Consider the following 6,240-nt stretch of genomic DNA (forward strand, 5'->3'; position numbering starts at 1 on the left):
TAATTTTATCCCTAATTATTGTTAATTTTACTAATTATTTTCTTAATTTCTGGAAAGAGAGGAATGAAAGAATTTTCAAGCAGAAGAATAGGAATCTAGCGCAACTGATAAGGGAGATCAAGGTGGAGATGCTAACTATCATCCTAAATAGCAATTTACCACCTGAGAACAAGGCATGGATAAACGCGAGTGACACGTCTTATCATTGTTAGTTGAAAGCGCAAATTAAAGAGAATTTGGATTCTTCCACATTTTAGTTAAATGACAGTAAATGTTGACGCATTTTTCTTCAGCGGATCGGAGCACCTTGCCTTGTTGAGACTCTGATTTCCTCAAACTCAATGACGTTCCGTCATCTCATAAAATCAGCCGCAACCCATGCAGTATCCTGCCACGTGATATGACGATTAAGGGAGGAAGATCGGTTTCAGAACAAGAGAGATTCTTTCCCCCACAAACAATTATGGAGACGAATTTATTCCCTAAGGCCCCGTTTGACAAAGGGTTAATGAAGAGGGGTTAAAGAGAAGGATTAATGTACTTAGCCCATTTGATAATCCGAAGGACTAAATTATTAACCTGTTAAATAAGTTTTATTTTAGCCCTTATGATCAGTTTTAGTGTTTGGGAATAACAATGATTTTGACTATTTTCTTTATAATTAGAAGGGTTAACTCTTATTCCATCTAAATAGGAGTATTAGTAAACCCCTCATTTTGAGGGGTTAACTCATTTTAACCCCTCTAGAGGGGTTAACTTAACCCTTCTATATTTTTTATGTTTGGCAAATTATGGAGGGTTAACTAACTTTAACCCTTATATAGATTTTTTGTGTTTGGCAGGTTAAGAAGGGGTTAAGTCTCATTAACCCCTCACTTAACCCTTTGCCAAACGGTACCTAAGAGAATAAGCTAAGCCCTCCTCCTTCCAACTCCTCATTCTCCAAAGAGACTCTCCCCAATCAAGTATTACACCCTTATGACTCGTTTGGTATGCGAAAATAGAGTCAAGTGAGAATGGAATGAAAGTATGAATAAAATGGAATTAATGTGAAATGGAATTAATGTGAGAATAGAATGTTCATTCCTATTCTTATGTTTGGATGCGATTAGATAATTAAATTGGAATATCTTTAAGAAGGATATATCCAGAATTTCTTTTATTATTTTATTCTCACTTAAGTAGTAATATCAATTCATTGATAACTTATTGGGAATATCATCATTTTTAAAAGAATTTAAAAGTCAATTTACTTAATATTAAAATCATTATTTAAAAAATAAATATTGTGTCACTTTATGAGCCGATACGCTGATTCGACCCGACCTGCTATAAATGGGTATGTGTCACTTTATATGGGTCAGGTTCATAAACAGATGGACCAAAAAAACTCATTTTTCAATCAGGTCATAGACGGGTCAACCAGAAGACCTATTTAACTTATACCCATTTTACAATCAACACTTCACATTTAAAATTTGTAAAAACACCCTATGTCAATACTTGCAAACACTATAAAATCCATAAACTATACAACATCATGAAAATTTTGCAAATTTCAGAAAACACCCTTAGAGGTTTCAAAATTAAAAAACATCCTCCAAAGTTCTAAATATAACAAAAAGCTGTAATGATCATGAATTTTGGATACTAGTTAAAATAATTTTTTTGGTATTTTAAAATATTCAATTATTACTTTTAAAAGAGTATTTATATTTTATAGATTTTCTAGAATTTTCTACTATTTAAAAATTCAACTTTATATTTATTTAAATGATTTTGATAATTATGAATTAACTTGATGCAGTAAAAACTTTTTAATTAATATTTTTATATTATTTTTTTGTAATTATACGTATTGTATTAATTATAATAATTTTATCCCTAATTATTGTTAATTTTACTAATTATTTTCTTAATTAGTTTTATTATTCTTTAACCCTAATTATATAAATTAATCCTCTCTTCCTCTCTCTCGTTTTCTCTTCCCCTCTCTTTTTCGTTCACGCAACCGCCATCTCCTCCTTTTCCCCATCACCGCCGACCATTCACTATAACAAATTGCACTTTTCCTAACATTTATTCCTGACGCATGGTTAAATATGTCGCCAAAAATTATGTTTTTTCCGACGATTTTAGTTAGTGTCGGCAAAACATATATTTTCCCCACGTTTATAACCAGCGTCGCTAAAAGTGTATATTATTAGCGATGTTTTAACTTAGCGTCGGTAAAAGTGTATATTATTAGAGACGTTTTAATTTAGCGTTGGTAAAAATATATATTTTTAGCGACGTTTTACGGCTAACGTCACTAATAGTGTGCATATATCGTGACGTGTTAGGTTAGCGTCACTAAAAGTCAATTTTTAACGATGCTTTTATTCATCTGCGTCGCCAAAATGTTGGAGGGAAATCTCCCCCCATCTATTTTTGTGAAAAAGAGGAAAAAAATCCCAAACCCCCCAAATCCCTCGTTCTCTCTCTCTCATCAGAAAACCAGCCCAAATCCCCCAAAACCCCCCAAATCCCCCGTGCGCCTTATCTAAACTTGCCGCTGCTGTCGGAGTTCGTCGCTGCCACTGCCATCTCATCGGCATCATCTTCGTCTTGTTCCTCTCTCTTCTCCACGATTCAAAGCAGCAATCTCAGCTCTCGCAACTCTGCTTCTTCCCTCCTCTCAAAAAAGCTCGATCTTTTAGGTGCAGCTATGCCGTTTCTCCCTTTAAACTTTCTAATTGAATCGATTTTAGGATTTTAGCGAACGCTTGGTGTCCATGTGAACCCTCAGGTTGTTTTCATTGCTATGATACAATTGTGGTTCGACTTCTGTTTTTCTTTCACGAGCAAGGGATCAAGCTTCTGGGGCATCAACTTGAGACCTATCATTTCCATTGCCTTCTTTCACTCTCATCTATTTCTGATGAAGGTGTTGAGACGTGAGACTATACCTTTTACATGTATTGGTGATACAATCTATAGGACACATGGGCATACCTGAATAGGGTTTTTTTGTTTCTTATCGAGTAAAAGCCATTAAAGCTGGAAGTTCCTTATGTCCTGAGCACTTGGTGTCAAGAAGATAGTTACAAGAAATATAATCCGATCTATTTAAAATTAGCTCAAAACCTTTGTTTTGGGCGGGTTGTCTGAAGGTGTATGTTAGCGGGAGATCTATTTCCTGCTAACTTGCACCCCCCGCTGGTTTTCAATGGCGAGGAAGAAGAAGAAGGAGGGAAGAAGTATCCTAAATATAGGATTAAGATCTTCGAACTCTTATTCCCACATTCTTGAGGATCAGTTTGATGTTAATTTGGAGGAAGATGAAGAAGATCTCAGTGTAATGGGATCGACTGGACCTAAAGGTGAAAGGAAGAAGAAATCCATGGAAGAAATCCTCAGATCTACTGATTTCTTATATGAATCGGCTCTCTCTTCTCCACTGAAGGATGGCATTGGTATTCAAGCTCGTAATCTCTATAAAAGCAATGAAGCTAGCTCTTCGAAGGGTTCCTGGGCTGATGAGGTCGACATGGAGGTAATATCTGATATTCATACTTCTAAATCTCCTCTTGGTCAAGATTCAGGATCAAAAATTTTGAATACTACTGTTCCATTGACTGGTATGAATGAAACTGGGGAAGTCAGATCTGATACTCATCCAGTCTGTCAATCTGAGTTGGGATCTAAAAAATCTATTAACTCAAATTTGGAAAAAGAGGAAAATAGAGTGGAAAAAACTCAAGATTATGTCAACGAAGAGAAAATGGAGGGAAAAGAACCTGGTTCTGGTAAATCATTTGCCAGTCTCTTTGCTGACAACAGGAAATCAAGCAATGGTTTATCACTTAGCTTTGTGCCATCTTCTAAATTTGATACTGTCTCTTTCTCTGCTGAGGAGTGGAATGAAGGTGAAGAACTTTGGAGAAATGCTCTAATTGGGCATGTTATAGGATTAAATGTTAAATTTAAATCTATGGAATCCTATGTGAACAAATTATGGGGTAATATCTCTATTCCTAAGGTTTCCCTAATCAAGCAAGGTGTTTTTCTATTTGATTTTCAATCAGATAAATACAAGAGAGATGTCCTGGAAGCTGGGCCTTGGTTTTTTGGCTCTAGGCCTCTTATGTTAATGCCTTGGAGCATAGATATAGACATGGAAAAACTGAAGGATTTCTATTACCCAATGTGGGTACAATTTCCAAATTTGAGGCTAAATCTATGGAGTTCAACTGGTATCAGTAAGGTTGCTAGTTTAATTGGTAAACCTATTGCTACAGATAAGCTAACAGCCACTAGACAAAGGCTTTCTTATGCCCGAGTCTTACTTGAAGTGAAACTGCCATTACAGAAACCACTACCTGATTTTTTGAATATTCAAGGTCCAGATGGGAGAAGTTATAAGCAACCAGTGATGTATGAATTTAAGCCAAAATGGTGTTCTATTTGCAATATGGTTGGTCATGATACAGAGCAATGCAGGAGAAAGAAAATCAATAAGATCTGGGTTCCTGTCAGTAAACAGACTGGTACTAATCCTGAGCATGTTCAGAATAAAGATAATGGTGATTCTGGACAGAGGTTTTCTGACCCAATAGTTAGAGGGGAGGATTCAGTAATCTCTGGAACACAGGTTATTGGTCAAAAAGATATTCAGGACTGTTCAGGTTTAAGACTGGCAATTGGTCTGGATGCACAAAAACATGCACAGCAAATTTCAGGAGCTCAGGAAAGGAATTCTGGTGCTTTTTATGCCCAGAAACAGCAATCAATTGATATTCAGACTTTTCCAGATCTCAGGCAAGCTAATAGTCTTAATACACAAAAACATGCACAGCAAAATTCTGGAAACCAGTTAAACAGATTCTCTTCTCCTATTATACACACTACTGGTTTTTCTAGTGTTAATAAAGGAAAATTGGCAAGGAGAGTAAATGTTTCTGATCCAGGTGATTTCACTTTTAAAGTATCTCAATTTTCATTACTGGAGCAACAAAATGACCCATCAAGTGTGGATAGGGGAGGATTGTCCAACTAATGCATTTAGCTATCTGGAACATTAGAGGTTTTCATAAATCCTCTAAGCATAAGATAGTGAAGGATTTTATTCAAGAGTATCAACTCTCATTTCTTGCTCTTCTGGAAACAAAATTGCCTGAAAGTAAGCTTCAGTTCTTATCAAGGAAAATTACAAAAAATTGGCAATGGAATTCTAATGTGAATGAAGCCACAAATTGTAGAATCTGGATTCTGTGGGATAAAGATATTATCAATGTTCATATCATTAAGTCCTCAGAGCAATTCTTGACATGTTCAATAGAGTCTAATGATAGCAAGATATCCTGTCTCTGTACAATAGTCTATGCTCTGAATCAGCAAATTAATAGGAGATCTCTTTGGAATGATCTTCTGGAATTCAAAAACAATGTAAATTGCCCTTGGCTTATTGGAGGTGATTTTAACTCAATTATTAGTAGTGAGGAGAAAATTGGAGGTCTTCCTGTCACAGAAGCTGATACTGTAGACTTCCAGGATTTCATTACCTCATGTCAATTGATGCACATAAGATCAACTGGATGCTACTTTACTTGGAGTAATAAACAAGACGCTGACACAAGAATTTGGTCCAGATTGGATAGATGTTTGATAAATGAGGAGTGGATTCAGCAGTTTACTTCTAGCCAGGTTGATTATCTCATGCCAGGGTGCTCTGATCACTCTCCTGCTCTCCTTACTATAGGTGATGATATTATTGAAGGGAAAAAACCTTTTAAATTTTACAATATGTGGGTCAAACATCCTGACTTCCTTCAAACTGTCAGATCAATTTGGGATCAGGAATTTCATGGTTATATGATGTTCAAACTCCATACCAAACTCAAGAAACTTAAGCCAGCCCTAAAGGAGTTAAACAAAAAACACTTCATGGATATTAGTGAACAAGTCCTTAGAGCTAAAAAAGAGCTTACTGATATTCAGATGCAACTCAATGAAGATCCTCTCAATTCTACCTTGATTCAGAAGGAAAAAGAAAGCTCCACTAAATATGTTAAACTCCTGGATTGTGAAATCTCATTCTATAGGCAGAGAGCTAATATTAACTGGGGGATTCATGCTGATAAAAGCTCCCATTTCTTTCACTCTGTGATGAAGAACAAAAGGCATCATAACAGAATCATGACTCTGTATGATAGGGCTGGAAACAGACTAACTGAGATGTCTGATATTGTTACTGAGTTC

This window comes from Asparagus officinalis, chromosome 8 (genome assembly GCF_001876935.1).
Source record: "Asparagus officinalis chromosome 8, Aspof.V1, whole genome shotgun sequence".
In the NCBI taxonomy this organism is placed as follows: domain Eukaryota; kingdom Viridiplantae; phylum Streptophyta; class Magnoliopsida; order Asparagales; family Asparagaceae; genus Asparagus; species Asparagus officinalis.